The sequence below is a fragment of the Lontra canadensis genome, unplaced genomic scaffold, assembly GCF_010015895.1.
Source record: "Lontra canadensis isolate GAN:19392208 unplaced genomic scaffold, GSC_riverotter_1.0 scaffold85, whole genome shotgun sequence".
NCBI lineage: Eukaryota > Metazoa > Chordata > Mammalia > Carnivora > Mustelidae > Lontra > Lontra canadensis.
Window position 1 is genome coordinate 4,487,678 of NW_022631079.1, and position 18,161 is coordinate 4,505,838.

Here is an 18,161-nt window from a genome sequence, read left to right on the forward strand (position 1 = left end):
TTTTAGGTATGTGAATTACATCCCAATAAGGCTGTTAAGAAAGGTGTGTGAGTCAAAGCAAGCTGGTGTGGAAACGATGTGAGCTGCGGGGCACCTCAGTGACACAATCGGTTGAGCCTCCGACTCTTGATGTTGGCTTGGGTCATGATCTCAGGGTCGTGGGATCGAGCCCCGCGTCAGGCTCCCCACTGAATGGGGAGTCTGCTGCAGATTCTCTCTCTCTCTCTCTCCCTCTGCCCCTCGCCCCACTCTCTCTTTCTCTCTCTCTCTGAGATAAATAAATAGCTAAAAAACAAAAACAAGACAAAACAAAAAACTTGAGCTATGACACACATCAGGGTATAGTCTGGCAGTTAGCACTTTTATGAGTCTGGGTAATCTAAAGCTTGAGGCTTCTGTTTCCATTTCCCACTCCTTTTTATTGGGTTAGCTGCCTATAGGTCTCCCCCACTCCTTTATCCCAGAGAAGGGGACAATAGAGTCGAGCCCTAAAGGGGACAACAGAGTCGAGCTCTAAAGGAAATGGGGGAGTAGCCATGTAGATCTTGGGGCCAGGGTGGGGGCGGCCCAGGTGGAGACCCAGCAGGAGCGGAGAGGCCTGCCTGCCCCTGGCGTGTGCCTCCGAGGGGGCTGATGCGGTGCCGGAGGAGGGCAAGGACGCGGGGCCATCGTGCGTGGCCTCGTAAACCCTTGTGAGGACTTAGGCTTTTACTGACTTGCACATGTTTTCATCGTTTTATTCGAATATTGGTTATTATTGAGAAGCTGGTGGTCATTCTATTACACACTTACACAGTAGCTTAAAGCAACGAAATTGTGCTTATGTCTTTAACCCATTTATCTAAGGGTTCTTCTGTACCCCTCTCACATTATAATCCACAAATTTCTGTTGGAACTCTATAATATATTATCACTTGAAAGTGATTCGTGGTTAAAAAGCAAACACACACACACACACACACACAAAACGCGGAGGAGATATTAGAGAAAGAGTGAGCATTATACATTTAGCCTGTCCCATTCATTTCAATACAGAGAAGGCATCTTCTAGAGAATGGAAGGAAGGACTAGGCCAAATCCTGGGGACCTTCAGGAGGCAAGTGAAAGGGGCAGGCTGGGACCAGGAAAGCCCACAGTGGGCCAGAGGCCAGCCATGCTGTGTTCTCCCACAGGAGCCTTGTTACACAGCAAACCCTGGGAGCTTGGAAGGCAGTGCCAACTCTAAGTTCCAGCCAGTTCTAGACTCCAGGCCCAATCTCACAACTACACAATAAGCTTGGTCTTTACAAATCTTGCAGAATTTACTTACAGATTTCTAGAGAGCACAGATCTACAGGCGGTCAGGAAGCAGCTATAGCTACAATTAGCGGAGGCAACATTAGCTTTAAAAGGTGTCCTGTGCCTTTCTATTTGCTGGCTTCCTCCTTATTTGTGTAGGCAATGTTCTAGAATCTCTCCTTAACCCTCCACCCATTCCCTCAACCCATCCCCTTCCTGCAAGAGTCAGAGCTCAACACTTTCAGAAAGTCAAAGCCCTCCAGACTTGTCAGCTTCCGCGAGAGCAGGGAGTGGGAGGCTCTCCAATACAAGAGCACACATCAGTTGGCGTTGCAGGAGAACCTGGGGCTGAATTCAAGTTCAGCCACCTTGCAGTGAGGAGGAGAAGAGGCCTACATTCTTCCTGCCCTTCACCTTCTCCAATCTGTTCTTACTCTTCCTTGTTCAAACCTGCGTATTGATGGTTGACGTTTGACGGGCTGAGCTTGTTAGGGCACACGGAGGAAGAATACTACTGTTTTATTACTGCAATATTGCTTGGAGCTGTTTTTGAAATCACCTCTCTGTCCCTCAAAAGTCCCTTGGGCTGATGATCCCTGCCATGACCAGTCCATTTCCAACCTCAGTTTCCCCCTCCTTCACCTCAGACCTTGAGATGGAGCTCAGCCTCAGGAAGGGGGCTGTGCTCTGTTCTTTCCCCTTCCCTGGCTTTTCCTACCACCTACCTTCAATCTCTGCTGTTGGCTTCTCCAAGCTAGAATCAAATGAGATGGTGGAAAAGGGAGGTTTTTTGTTTTGTTTTGTTTTTTTCATGCAACTGGGCTAAGGACTTGCAAGCCCTCGGTATCTTCTGTGGGCAGACATGCAGTTGTTAGCTCTCATTAGCACACACCATTGGACTGAGCTTTCCAAAACAAAAATCCCGGCACGCCACCATGCAGGCAATGAGGCTTCAATTAAATGGGACTGGGTCTCTCTGGGGCACCTGGGTGTCTCAGTCAGTTGATCTGACTCTTGATTTCTGCTCAGGTCATGATCTCAGGGTCGTGAGACTGAGCCCCGTGTCAGGCTCCTGGCTAGGCATAGAGCCTGCTTAGTAGTCTCTCTTTCCCTCTCCTTCTGCCCCCATCTCCACCGCTCTTGCGCTCTCATTCTCTCTCTCTTTAAAAAAAAAAAAAAAGGCAGGGGGGACTGGATCTCTGGTGACCCCTTCCTCAGTGGCCTCAGTCCACGTCTGGACTCTGTTCCCAAGCTGTTCTCCTGGTCCCTTCATTCTGTATTCAGCATTTCTTGCAGTGTCTCTCCTGGTCTCTGTCTCTCCAGAGCCTAAGGTCCCCATCTGATGCCACGAGGGGAGGAGGGTGGTGGAAATTTCACCATCTTTTGTCCTGAGTCCCAGCTTTCCCAAGCATACCTTGGTTTTTTCCTATCTCCTATGCTGGCGTTATCTGCCTATCCCAGCCATGTTTTCTTCCCAGCGGTGTCCACCTCAGTGGCAATGGTGTGCAGCGGGGAACCTTTTAAACCGATCAACACACAGGTTGTCAGAGTTGGAGCAATTTCTGCTGCACTCCACAGTGGGCGCGGAGGATGTCCGTGCGCCCCGGCCCGGCCCTCTCCACCTGGGAAGCCTCTGTCCCTTCCTGAAGGAGTGCACAGTCCCTGCTGAAGCGAGCTTGCTTTAGGGGGTCTGCTGGTACACCCAGGAACGGGACCTGGAATGGTAAGTGTCAGTGTCAGAATTCGGGCCCCCGTCTGTGTCCACACCCACATGCGTGCCGTGGCTTTCACAGGGACCCCCGGCCCGCCCTTGCAGGATGGAACCGTGCACTTTGCCCTCCCAGCCCTTCACGTTCTGCAATGGCCGTTTTCAGTTCGGCCACAGAGTCTGAGGTCTTATTACCCTCGGTGGGCTGGAGAATGCAGTTTTCGTTGTACAGAATATCTGCGGGCGTTTGCGTGCCGCGCGCAGCCCCGCCAGACGCTGCTGACCCGGCTCCCAAGCCCAGCGCGAGCCTATGTCGCGGCTGCGGGGCTCGCGCCCAGCACAGCCGTTGAGGTTACTGAATTGTTGCCAAACGGCCACCAAGACAGCCAGTTACCATGTGGACTTCCATCAGAAACCGTGAGATGATTGCGGAAGGACCGGATCTTATTTTGGGTAACTACCTCGTGATCCATTTAAGATTTAGGAGGGGGTGAATTGTTTTGCTTTATTTTTTGGCAAAAAGCGAGACTAACTCTTCCCAGTTACGAATCTGCTGCGGGTCTAGACTTACAGGTGGCAAGGTGAGGTGACTACCAAGCCCCTGAGGTCTCATGCTGCTGGAAGGTGGCGTAACGGTGGAACCAGATGGACGGGTTTGAATTCTGATCATTTATTGCTCAATCTTAACCCTGATTTCTTCTTTTTTAAAGAATTGCTCAATTGTATCTACACAAAGGGCAGGTGGATTTGGGAGACACTGGCTTATTTTCAGCTTAATCAGACGGCCACTCCAACTTAGCTGCTGTCACAGACATCTTTTTGGTTTTAGAGCAAATCAGCACATTCTCTGGCACGTGGAGCCGGTCAGTGCTGTATTCTCTGTGTTTGTGACAACGGACAAAAGCCGTCTGCTTCCAGCTGGCAGGACCAGAAATCCCCTTCCCCTTCCCAAGCTCAGAGATCTGTAACTCTCCAGTCCTGTGTCACTACTGCACCTGCAGAGAACTGGTCATTTCTCCATTTGACAAGACATCATGCTGGGCCAGTGGGAAGGTGGAGTCACTAGGCCGATTTGGATGTGGCAGATGGGAGTTGCAACCAATCTGGATACCTGGCTAAGACCCATGTGTATTGTGTACCCCGTGAAATGTCAGAGGACTGCCACCTCAATGACATTTCTAGGAGTCCAGTGTCCAAGGCATGTGGACATGTGGTTTCCAATGCGAAGGACAAGCTATTGCACCTGTTCCCTCCGACCCCTGAGAACAATGCACCGAGCCTAATGGATCTCCATGGACACATGTGTGTGCCTGCTGCTTGGACCCATTTTCTGAATGACCCTAAAGGCGGCCAGTTTTGAGTGGGCCAGAACAAGAGAAGGATCTGGAACAGGTCTGGGCCACAGACCAGCCGCTCTGCACTTGGGCCCTTTGACTCATCAGATTGGATGGTGTCCGAAGTGCCTGGGGCACATCACAGTCTTTCCTTTTCACCAGGAAGTTTTCTAGCTGCCCTGCCTTCCCGGAATCTCCCCCCAAAGTAAAGGATGGTGGCCCACTCCCTTCCTCGAGCTCCAAGCCATCAGCCTCCCTTGGTCCTCACTGGAATTGCATTTGTTTATCTCACAGAGCCTCTCCTCTGGCCCCCAGCAGTGGCGGTTTGGCAGACAGAGCTCTGAGGGCCAAGGAGGTACGGGATCTGTGTTTGCATTGCCTCAGGGTTGGGAGACTGTCCTGGAGGGCAGCCCGGGTCCTGCGGTCATCTTGCCCGCAAGTGTCTGCTTGGGTCACCAGCCTGTTTCCCACATCAGCATCCTGGGCCCCAGAGTGCTTGGAACCTTTGCGCTCTACCAAAAGTGTCGTCAGTGTGTCTTGGCCACGGGAAACTCTTTGTGTCACACACTCAACGTGTGTTTCTCAAAGTGTTTTTCCTCTTTCTTTGCTTTTTCAGGTTCATTGGAGTTTTTTCTGGGAAACCTTGGACAAAGATTTCTTCCTGTAGATTTGAACTTGAACTTCCTGAAGAAGCTCCCAGTAGTCCCCTGCCAGCAGTGGACCTTGCCGTGGAAAGAGGCGAGGGTCTCGCCTTAGGGCAAAATCCCTGGGTCTAGTCCCTATCTGGGCTACCAGGATTCCCTGTGGACACCCACCAGCCTCCAGCACCCCTGCTGACACTGTGGGTTGACGGGAGGCGCAGGGACACACTGCAGTCTTCCTGGGTGGTGGCTCCTCACAGGTACTCTCCATGGGGTGCGGCCCAGAGGCACTGGGGTCTGTGGGGCAGGAGCGCTGTCAGACTGTGGCCGAAGCAGAAGCCATGGGACCACAGAACAGGCGTGGTTAGACTGTCTTTGCCATTCTGCACGGAGGCCTGGCCAAGGCCAGCTCTCTCCCGTAGTGAGGAATTCCTGCTCTGATTTGAGCTGCTGGAGAGGTCCCTGTTTGCGGCAGGGGACAGGAGGTGCGGGTGTGGGTGTCTTCTTTCCCCGCAGGCAGCAGGCTGGGTAGGGCCTGGCAGCCTGCTTGTGCTGTCCCCTGAGCCGCCTCCGGCTGCGTGGCTCCTCTGAGTATGCTCCGAGTGGCCGTCACCGTAAGGACAGGTCTGAGAGTGGCAGAGACCCTTGCTGTATTGGGTGGCGGAGGGTGAAGGCTCAGGCTTCAAGGTGGTGGGGTCACCCTCCAGCTCAGATCTCTTACAAGCCAGGAGCATATCTATGTAGCCATCGCCTCCTTGGGTTTCTGGCCCATCAGGGAGTCCTGGGTCCCTCCTTCCGTGTATAAGCCACGGGCACCCCGAAATTCAGTCTGCCGAAATTCAGTCCTTGTAGTCAGCAGCTCCACACAGAGCACTAGTTCCTCATGTTTGGGACCCACAAGAATCCGCAGAGCCCTCAAGAGGTCCTCTCTTGTTGGACTTGAGGATGAGGAATTTCTCAAGCAGATGTTCACATACCGCTGACCAGGAGGCAGCGTGATGGGTTCTACTCAGTCCCCTCTCTCCAAGCTCCCCGAGCTTCCATCCTTCAAAAAGCAGGAATCCGTCAGCCACCTACAGGATGACATCCAGACTCCATACGCCCACCGGGTTGTACTTTTGACCATGGACGAGTTCTGGGGGCAGCAGGAGAGGGGCTGCCGCAGATGGTATGCGGCGTGTTGTAAAAGGTCACTTGGCCACTGAAGTCCCAGGATGCCATCTTGATTCTCATGCCAACATCCAAGAGCGGGTTTTCTGCCTTTAAGTCTCTATGGACAATACCGCACTGGTGACAGCTGGCATAACAGACACTACCTGATGGCATCAGCCTTCAGCCTCTTCTCTTCCCCGCCAGCAGCCACTAAGGAACTCAAACACCTCCTTTCCACCAGCGCCCTTTCCAGCAAGACCGAGAATTTTCTCAGGCTCTGCCACTTCAAATATTTCACTCTGTTGGGTTGATCCACGCCTCCATGATTCCTCCAGAGGCTGGAGGTGTTGAGTCTCACCGGTGATCTTCATGGCTGACACCTTGCGGGTCAGGATGTGCTGGACCAACTTTACCATGGCCAAGCCACCCTTGCCAGTGGCCTTGAGGAGAACTTTGTGGATCTGAGTCTCTCCTCAGCAGAGACAGCCAGAGGCCCCAAAGCATGTTGGATATGCTACTGTGCTTGGAGCTCAAGGTGTCCTGACGTCAGCTTACATTTGGGAAAAGCTGCTGAGATGTTTGGTCCCAGTCAGTTCAAAGTTCACCTCATGAAATTTATGACAGAATCAAAACACAGTGCCAGACAAGAATAAATAAATACTAACAAACTAGAGAGACATGAATAAGAGGAAGGAAAAAAGAGAATTTTGAATGAAAAAGATAAAGAAAAAAATGAGGAAAAGAAAAAGGAAATTAATAACCAACAGAAAAAAACAGGGGGGAAACAGTTAATTTTGGCATAGTCCCTCAGGTCATTGAAAAGCTTCCTGAGCTATAAGGGTCAATGGCCTAGGGCCAGCCTGGAAATTTCTTTGGTTCTTGGAATTCCAAAACAATAGCTCAGTGTGAGATCCTGGAAGAAAGGGATCTATCAAGACTGGGGGATAATCCACAGTGATTTTCTGATTTTTTTTTTTTGTCTCAAAAATCCCTTTGTCTTTTATAAACAAAGGACCCCAAAGAGCTTTTTGTTTATGTGGGTTATAGCAAATAATGTTTGCCTTATTAGAAGTTAAAACCTATAGGATACTTTGGTGGTCTTTTCTAGTTTGAAAATTGGCCATAATTTTTGACTTTTGAAGAGTCGTAATGTCTACACTTAAAATTTCAACTCCTTTTTCTTTAAAGAAGGGTTGGTCTCAAAATGATGCCACAACCTATTTGGCTTGTGCAACTATGTGATATTATTCTGTTGCATAGCACACAATAAAGTACATTACTAATATCTATAAAGCTGATGGGAAGCTGGTTGTCCTATTTTCATTTCTTATAGTTTTGCCCAGTTTCTTTGGGGTAAAACACTCCCACCTCATCGCTCTCCACAAGCTCCTATTTCTGGAACATTCAGCGAACATTCGTAGAGCTCCTTCCACATCCCATTCAAGCCTTTGCTAAAACACTACATTGTTAGTCCCTCAGTCTACCTATTGGATCTTACAACATCCTTTGCATGTCTTATCTGCCACTCCTATCCAAAACTGTAATACGGAAATTTTCAAATACACAAGTAAAAGGCCCTTCCGCAGGAATTTTATCCAACATCAAAAATCAACATTTTTGCAATCTCTACAAATATTTCAGTCTGCATCTTGAAGTAATTACATTTTAGAAACAGAGACAACCACGCCATGATTGGCCGTAATAAATTAACAGTATCATAGGCCCAGCAAGCTTCCACTGTGCCACTCTGCTAAATCTATCATACACCAGTCTACATCCAAACTCCCCTGTTGTCTCAAAGATGTCTTGTTACAATCAACACATTTGACTAAAAGTCCGAATAAGATACACACATTGCTTTGTAACTTTTCCATAGTAATATTAGTATTCAAAACATTTTACGTATTTGCTCCCATTAGAATATCCGCTTCATATAGAGATTTTATTTTTTGTACCTTCAGCACCTGGAGTGGTTCCTCACATGCATTCAATAAATGTTTAGGGAAGGAAGGAAGGAAGGAAAGGAGGGAGCAAGAGGATAGGTGGAAGGAAAGAAGGAAGCTTCCCTTCCTTTTTCCTTCCTTCTTTCCAAGACTTGTTAAAATTTAGTGAATTTTAATCAATAAAAATAATTTACATAAAATGTGGCTAATACACTTGAATTACAAAACACATCTCCAGGATTAGACCCCATAAAGGGTATCCTTTTTTCTTGGATTTCTAGCATAACCCTGGGGTTACTCGGCCCTCCTTTCCCCCTCTGTTCTCTCTCATCCATCTCAGACCTAGGAGTTGGGAGGTTTTTTGTATCTGGGAACATTTTAGCATCTTAGGCCTCTACTGACCCAGGAGTGGTTCCCTTCCTGGGGCAGCTAGGAATCTTGGTGATCAGGAATCTCACCGGGTTGACTTTAATTGTGGGGGAATGTTCCAGCCTTTCAATCAAGGACTGCAGTTTCTCAGCTACCACGTGCCAGGCAGAGCGGGGGAAATCACAGGTCTCCAACACCCTGCCTCCACTGGTAGGAGCATTTGTAGAGAGCGAGCATACACCGAAATCAGAAAAGGAAGAGAAGGACAGTGTCCTGGAATGGCTAAGAGCTTGTGCTCCCAAGTCAAAGATAATACGCAAGTTTCAACTCTCCTAGGGGATATTGGTGAGGATTTCTTGGCTTCCTTAAGCCTCAATTTTCTCATCTATAAAATGGTGATCATAACCATACTTGCCTTTGAGGCAGGGCCACCCCTGGGCTGCGTGGGCCCTAGGCAAACATTTGTGTGGGTCCCCTGTCCATACAAACAAACTGGGTCTTTGCGAACAAGTAGGCTGGGACCAGTCTGGCAGCCCCATCCCACATTGTCCCTCCACAGAAATGCTGCTCTAGGTAGCCCTTTGAGAAAGGCTTGCTCACCAGGCCCCGCTTCTGGAACCCTGGGACGACCCCACAGATGCAACTTACAGAGGTCCTTGCTTGGTGGACCCTACCCCTTGTGTAAAGGAACTGCATGCGGACCAGTCCCCCATGCTGGCAAGGGACCTAGAAAAGTGTGAGTAAACTGCTTCAGAAAAGCCTGGGTTCCCTGAGATGGGGGGCAGGATGTGGGCCCTTCACCGGCCTGTACCTGCTCCTATCTGCTCCTGGTGCAGCTCGCACCCTCAGAATACCACAGCCTTCCCCTCTCCTGTGCACAGGGGCTGGCAAGAGGAGCTGAGTGGTCCCTCGCTGGCTTTTGAAGGAGAAGATCAGGTGACCTCTGCCAGGGCAATTTACTTTCTTTCCAGCTTTCCTGAGACATAATTGGCACAGAACATTGTGTAACTTTGGGTGCAGCCAGATGACTTGATACAGGTACATATTTGGGGAACGGTTGCTACAATAAATTTAATTAGCAGATCCTTCCCCTTATGTAATCACCATTTTATTGTTGTTCTGGTGAGATCATTAAAGCTCTACTCTCATAGTGACCTTCAGGGACACAACCCAGGATTAACTATAGTCACACGTCCTGGCACTTATTTAATCCTACAACTCAAAGTCTGTGCTCTTGGACCACATCTCCCCATTTCCCACACCCCTTAGCCCCCCACTCTCTGGCTCTACGTTGGATGTTTATAGATTTCACATAAAAGAGAGGTTGGACAGTATTTGTCTTTCTCTGACTTCCTTCACTTAGCCCAAAGCCTTCAAAGTCCATCCATGTTGTCACGAGTCACAGAAATTCCTTCTTCCTTGTGGCTAAGGAGTATCACTTTTGTTTATCCACTCATCCAGCAAGTGGAAACTTAGGTTTTTTCTGTGCCTTGGCTATCGTGAATAATGTTGCAATGAACATGGGGATGCAGGTACCTCTTTGAAACAATTGCTTTATCTCCTTCAGATATATACCCGGAAGTGGGACCGCTGGGTCACATTGTTGAGGAAAATCCGAGGTGACCGAGGAAACCCAAACGGCACACAGAGAGATGGGAGAACACAGCTTTATTAATGCTAGCGGGCTCAGTGGGATCCTTCCCAAGGACTGAGCACCTGACAGGGTTAGGAGTGAGTTTTTATGGTTACAGGCAATGGGGGATGGTAGCGGGGTGTTTTCTCTCTCAAGGCCAGGGCACTGTCCTAGTCTCTCAAGGCCAAATGGCCCTTTCCTGTGGCAGTATAATCTGTCTCGGCGGAGTGCTAAATCACCTCTGGGGGCTGTGTCTCTCTCTTTTCTTATTCAAACAGGACCAGGCATCTGGTCTTTTTCTTCTGTCTCAGCAGGAGCAATGACTTGTTATCTTATCTTAGTCAAAGGGGATGCTATTGGTCCTTTTCTTGGCCTTAGCAGGAGCAAAGGGGAGCCTGAGATGGAAAGGGGCTGGAGCCGGCAGTCTCTATCCGCCTCAACAGGGCAGTTCTTTTATTCATTCATTCATTCACTCATTCATTTTTGAGTTATCTCTACTGCCAAGGTGGAGCTCGAACTCAGGACCCTGAGATCAAGAGTCACATGCTCTACCGACTGAGCCAGCCAGGAGCCCCAAGCAGTTCCCCGTAATGTTTTGAGGCACCCCCATACTGTTTTCCATAGTGGTTGCACCAGCTTATATTCTCACCAACAGCGCGCCAGCATTCCCTTTTTCCTCCACATCCCCACCAGCATCTGTTCTCACTTTTCTACAATAGCAATTTTAGCAGGTGCGAGGTGACCTCTTGTTGTGGTTTTGATTCGCATTTCCCTGATGATGAGTGATGCTGAACACCTTTCCATGTCCTTGCTGACTTCCTGTACATCTTTTTTGGAAAAATGTCTATTCATGTCCCCTACCCATTTTTTTTTAGCGTTTAAAAAATTATTTTGCTATTAAGTTGTATAAGTTCTTTATATATTTTGGATATATGGTTTGCAAATATTTTCACCCTTTCCATAGGCTGCCTCTTATTGTTCCCTTTGCAGTGCAGGAGCGTCTTAGTTTGACATACTCCCACTTGCTGATTTTTGCTCTTTGCCCGTGCTTTGGATCTCAAACCCAAAAAGTCATTGCCAAAACCCACGTCAAGAGTTTTTTCTAGAAATGCAATTTTAACAGACCCTAGGGGTCTGGAGGGAGCTAACAGGTTTCCCCACTAGGGGTCTTGCTAGTCTCAGTGAGCAACTCTCAGAAGCCGGTTCTCGGTGATGGGTCTACCTGCATCCTCCCCAGAGGCCTTTCTACATCCTCTTCAGAAGTGAGTGCTTTGGGAAAACAAAACAAAAACAAAACCCACCATTTTTCTTTTGTGTTTCTTATTTGAAAAAGAATATACTGAAAATTGAGAAAATACTGAAACCCATAAATTAAAAAAACAAAAATGCATACATTGCATGTTATGTAAATAAGCTTGTGCCCCTCCTTGGGTGGAGATTTTAGCGTTATAGGGAGGTAGAGACAACCAGTCACTCCACCGTCCATCTGCGCAGGCGTGAGTCCAGGTTTAAGCTCACACTGGTTAGGGTGCTCTGGGCGACTGGAGCTCTTCCTCTGGGCAATTTTTACTGCTTGAGAGGTATTTTCGGTTTCATCTTGGGACGTTATGGCCCTTAGCAAAGTGTCAACATCGTCGAGGCAGATGAGTTCCTAGAGGAAGGTCATTCTGTTTCAAGGACTTGTCAGTGGGCAGTAGGCAGTAAGGAAATTTAATTTTTTTCCTTTTGCCTTTGCTTCATATATATAAATAAATATATGATATTATATTATATATTACATCATGTATATACTTGCCTGGAAGTTAGTACCCTGGCTGGAATGGTAATAAGACCCAGAAACTTGATGCCCTCTGTTTACTCCTGTCTTACACAAAGTCATCTCTTGGGCACAGGACAGCCGCCTAAGTCACCAGTACAGCTGCCAATCTTAAGACTCCTGTGTGAGCTTTTCTCCTTGTTGGTCTCATGTGAGCCCCTCAACATCTCTGGTCTAGGAGCTTCTGGCTAGGAGACCTCGAGTGGGACCCAGCAGAAAGCAGTACTGAGCTGACTCACCCGGTGAGTCAGAGTCCCCTTAGGGATGGCCTGTGTTTCCTCTAGCAGCCTGGATCCTATTAAGAGGAGGTTCTTAGGTCCAGTTCCTGGTTTAGAGCCCTGAAGGCCTGGACCTCAGGTACCTTTGTCTATTTGCCATGTTTCCTGCAGAGGAAATCTGATAGATTCTACTGAGGCCACGCAGTGTTACAGGAGCTCAGTCCTTCCCTAAACTTTGTATTCTGAATTGTCTCCGGTGGATTAAAAGGCATTCCAAGGACACGTCCTTGGGCACTGAAAGAGAGAGAAAGTCCATTTGCACTTCTGACTTAGTGCAAAGAAACTAAGGTATTCTGGTCTGTGGGAAAACATGCTTTGTGCTTTAGATGATTCATAAATTTGCAATCTACAGAATTCCCACGTGACAACTCAGAATTGGTTACTACTTAGTTTTCACTGAAGACTAGGGTTTCTAAGAGCTAAAATTCTGCTAAATGTACTTAAGACTGATGAGAATAAGGGAAGCAACTCTGTACTTGTATGACAGGTGCAAGGAATGGGAATACGTTTTTGCTGAAGGTAAAAGAAAGTAATTTTGTCCTAAATGAAACTAGCTGTCTGGAAAGAAATAGCTGGGGACAAAATCCGAATGCAAAAGAAAGTCGTAGAAGGTCTGTGAAGGGAAATCTTTGGGAAGGAATTTTATGTGTGGTCAGGATGGACTAAGGTTGAAATGAATGGATTTTTTTTTTTTAGACTTTATTTTTATTTATTTGAGAGAGAGAGCACAAGCGGTGGGGAGGAATAGGCAGAGGGAGAGGGAGAAGCAGACTCCCCACTGAGCTGGGAGCCCAATGCAGGACCCGATCCCAGGACCCTGAGATCATGATGTGAGCTGAAGGCAGATGCTTAACCCACTGAGGCACCCAGTTGCCCCGAAATGAATAGGTTTTTAAAAGTACACTGGTATTCTCCTTTCTCTCTGTTAAAAAGACAAATGCAATGAGAGGGTATCATGCTAAGCAAAATAAGTCAGTCAGAGAAGGACAAATATCCTATCGTGTATTTCCCCAGGTGAACATAGGGGAAGGGAAGGAAAAATAAAATAAGATGAAAACAGAGATGGAGACAAACCATAAGCGACTGTTCACTCTAGGAAACAAACTGAGGGTTGCTGCAGGGGAGGTGGGTGGGGATGGTGTAACAGGGTGACAGGCATTAAGGAGGGCATGTGATGGAATGAGCACTGGGTGTTGCATGCAAATGATGAGTCACTAACTAATAATACACTATATGTTAATTAAACTGAATTTAATTTAAAAAAAGAAAAAAGAACCTCTAACTGCAACATGTAAAGTTTCTGTTATGATTTTCATTATCTTCAAGCATGTGTGACGGCACTGCCAGCTCTGGTCAAAATGTGACCTTCCTATCCCAGAGTGTAACTGTGTAGAGAATGTTAATCTGCAAAGGGCAGTTTTTGAGAATGGAGAGGCTGGATGGGGCTCAGACAAGGTAGGGTGTGAGGAGTGGGGCTCCTAGGGCACATCATTTAAGGAGACACTCACACTTACGGTCATGCAAGTGCAGCGTGCAGAGGCCAAGTGCCTCCTTAAATTTTATTCCATAGGTCCTCACTCACCTCCTCTCCCCCAGTTCTGGTTCTGGAGCCAGACCACAAGGCTGAAGCTAAGCTCTGGCTGCTAGCTTGCTTGGGAGTAAGAGGTCTTATGCAAAGTATTTAATCTCTTTTAGCCTGTTTCCTGATCTCTACAAAGGGGATAATCACAATATATATAATAAAGCTGTTTCAGAGAGAAAACACAATGGTATATGCAGAAGAACTAAAATAACTCCTAGCCCATGGCTAAGGATCAATAAATGTTAGCTATCTTTGCTTTTATTTGTGTTACATTCAAATATTAGAGGTATTTACACATGGCTGAAACTCAATAAATACTGACTGAGTTAATGAATGAAGAGAAATGGATGGATGGAGGGATGGACTGACAGATGGACAGATGGACAGAAAAAATATGTATTCCAAGTTCAGTTTTCCTGAATTTCCCCTCAGCTTTTGAGAAAAGTACAGACCCAACAGAGGGAACAATTGTTGATCAGTTACTGGTGATCATTTGTAAATGGCAGAAATCATTTAGAATGCGCTCGGCTGCCCACGATCAGGTTTGGCGCTGGGACTGGGCTGGCAGCAGCGGTGCCATCTTCATCCCGGTAAAGATCAAACCTCCGCCTGGTGTATTCTACTCTACCATTGTTCTTACACACAGAATAGTCGCTTCCCATTCTCCTTATGGGAACAGGGCTCCCCCTTGTGGTTTTGTTTTGTTTTTAAGCGTTCCAGTCTCTGAATTACAAAGGTCACTCCAACACACAGAGCGCTGCATCCATGTGGGGACAGGACATAGCACACTGACGGTTTGAGGATCTGTCATCCAACCCTGCCTCTTTCCTTTAGTTCCCCTCTCCTCGGTCGGAATAAGACTTTTGTGAATCTCTTGGTTCACGGCCAAGAGTCTCAGGGAGACCAGCAAGACGATGACAGCAGGACAAAGAGTGATTCTTTCCAAAGTAATCTACAGAGTTTCTTTCTCAGGCAGTATGACGAGGGTGGTTGTATTTTCTCACTTCCAACAATGTCCTATCCAGGCGGGAAGAGAAAGAAGAGGGGACAAGACTCGTGCCCTCCTTATATAAAACTTCTGACAAGCAAGAGAGGCCACGCTGGGCTGACTCCAAAACTAAAGTCCAAAACAAGAATAGCTGGGATTGATCACTGTATCCAGGAGGTCTACAAACAATACTGAAGGGATCAATTTCTCTCTGCTCTGGTGTGTCAGGGAGGTGTGGAGGGGGGCCCAATGAATGGCCATGCAATAATAAAATGCAATTCCCATTTATCAGCAGCTTACAATTTGCCAGGCACCATCCTTGGGGCTTTTTTGGGTTTATTTCATTTAATCCTTATACAAACGAATATGTTAAGAATCAGAGGCAAAGAAAGGTTGAGTAACTTTCCCAAAGACACACAGCTAGAGTGTTGCCCTATTAAACTTCAGGGCTAGAGGACTAGACAAATGCATTATGTTAGTTTGGAATATTAGCTCCAAAAATAAAATTATAGATAGGCTCCAAATAGGCCTTCACACTCTGAAAAAGTAAGAAATCTCACAAAATATAATTGAGTTGTGAAAAATATAAAGTCTTAACACAGGTTTAAAAGAAGTAATACTAGAAGCACATAGAATATATATTACTGTTACAGACACACAAATTATATAGATGTAGAATATGATATGTGATAGAATATATCACTTTTACATACTATGTAGAAAATATATTATGATAATATAAATACTATACAATATATTGATATAGTTTTATTGTATTATATTTATGTTATATTTAAATATTGCTATAATAGTAGTGTATTTACACATATGTATTTATATTCCATAATATAAAATATTAATTTTAAATTTCATATATAATATCATTTAAAAGAATATACAAATATGCCCTACATGGAAGTATAATAAATAAAATATATTCTTAAAGAATATATAATGGAAACAGAATGGAAAAGATTTTTATCGACAATTGCTTTACTGAGGCTCATATGCAAATACACTTAAGAACATGGCTTTTCTGAAGGATCAGCTGGTATGAAGATGATATGTCCCAGAAAAATAGCCGCCATTTTTGGCTGCATTAACAGAAGTAGAGCAGTTTAAAAAAAGGAGGGGAGATGAGAATTGTTCAAACCTCACAGGTCATGAGAGTCTGTTTGGTGTGATGTGTTCATCTGAGACTCCAGATTTTAGGGATGAACAGAAACCTGGCTGTCCCACCTTCTCCCTTCTGTGACATATCCCACCTTCCTCCCTTCTGCTTAGTTTGGTGAGAGTCTGCTCATCGGCGAATAGTCGAAAGAGACTATTTCATAAAAGAGGATGGATGTAGGGTATGGGGAGGCCCTAGGCAGCCATGAGGTTGGGGGACAGTTCTGGAAAACATCTGGGGATTAACTTTCTCTCTGAGTGGCAGGTGGTAGAACCCAGGGCAAAATGACAGTGAAGAAGGCTCCCATCTTCAAGAAGGATCTCAGATTTCCAGATGCAGATTTTCAGATGCCATTTCCAGATGGCAAAAACCAAGGTCCTGCCATGACCCTGGGTTGGAGACAAGAAATTCTAGCCAAACCACAAAGAACGATAGAGACGACCAACAGAGAAATCCCTCCATTTCCTGAGAAAGGTCTTGGAGCTGAATCTTAACCAATAATACCTTAAATTATTTTGGCCTTGAAACTTCAGAAGACGCATGAAGAAGGAGTAGAGAGGTCATTAATAGAGGCCTTGATGCAAACTTCATACTTTCTAGTGTGGCAAAGCTTGACACAGAACAGAAAATCTGGAAAAAGCTATGAATTACTTATAAAAGGTTTATGAATTTTTACCAAAAACAGCCTACCTGGTTTTCCAGACCTGAAATTACTCTAGGGAAAAAGTCAAACAAGTTCAAAATGCAATGGGAATGAATAAACTGTACAAAATGCCTATGGGAATGAATAAACTGTACAGGCTCTAAGGTGTGCTATCAATTTTTTTTTTCAATAAGGTAATTTACTGTTATTTTTTCCTTCCTTTTTTATTGAGATATAATTGACAACCCTGTTTAAGGTATATAGCCTACCGACTTGACATTCCTACATATTGTGAAATTGTTATCACAACATTAACATTCATCACCTCACAAAAACTTTTGTTACAAAATTTTTTTTTCCTTGTGATGAGAACTTTTAGCACCTACTCTCTTGGCAACTTTCACATGTACCACACTGCGTTGTTATCTGTGGTCATGTGGTATATTACATCCCCAGTACTCATTTATCTTATAACCAGAAGCTTGCACATATGATCACCCAACTCCCCAAGACTCCTGTCTCTCTGGCAACCACAAATTTGATCCCTTATTCTATGAGTTTGGGTTTGTTTTTTTTAATATTTCACATATAAGTGAGGTCATACAGTATGTGTCTTTCTCTTAGTTCACTTAGCATAATGGCAACATTTCCGTTTTCATGACTGAATAATATTCCATTATACATACACCACATTTTTTTTTTCTTATTCATCCATCGACGGACACTTACGTTACTTCCATGTCTTGGCTGTTGTAAGTAATGCTCTTCAACATAGTGGCTTCCTTTCCTTCAGATATATACCGGGAAGTGGAATTGCCGGATCAGTTTCAAATTCTTAAGGAAACTCCATGTTGTATCTGGTAGTGGCTCAAATTCTTTAAAGGCAGCTGCTGAGTCCAATGAGAATATCTGCTGCCTACCAACACCTGGCTCATAGGTACATGGAGACAGTGAAGTGTGGAAAAGCAAGAGGCTACTTCCAGAGAGAATTAAGAAAGGAGTGAACTCCTACAAGAAAACAGTTGGTACATCTGCAACAAAGCAGCTTCCAGCCACAAGAAGTAAACTCTGAAGACAGGCCATGTCCTATGCACCCGTCCATCCAGCTGCCCTGGGGCTCATTAAAGAGGCTGGAGAAGACGGAAGAAGTTATCCCATGGAGAAAATCGTGTTCTAATGGTAGCAACTTTCCCCTAAGCAAATCTGGACATGGCAGGCAGTAAATATAAAACATTCCCCTGGATCTTTACTCATCCATGAGGCAGCATAATTGGGTAAATTATGGGGCCTTTCATGAATATAGGGACTAGAAGAAGAGGAGTTTGGGGAGAAAGATAAATTCCATTTTAGACTTACTGAATTCACTTATGATAGGGGTCAGCAATTTTTTTCCACAGAGGGCCAGAGAGTAGATAATTCTAATTCCAGCCCTTGCGGACCACAAATGGTCTCTGTCATGTTTTTCTGTGTGTGCGTATGTATGTGTGTGTTTACAACCCTAAAATTGTAAAAAAAATAATAATAATAAAATTTTTTTAAGCATTCTTAACTTGAAGACTATACAAAAATAAGCAGAGGAATGGATTTGGCTCACAGGCTGAAGTTTCCTAGCTCTTAACTCAGGA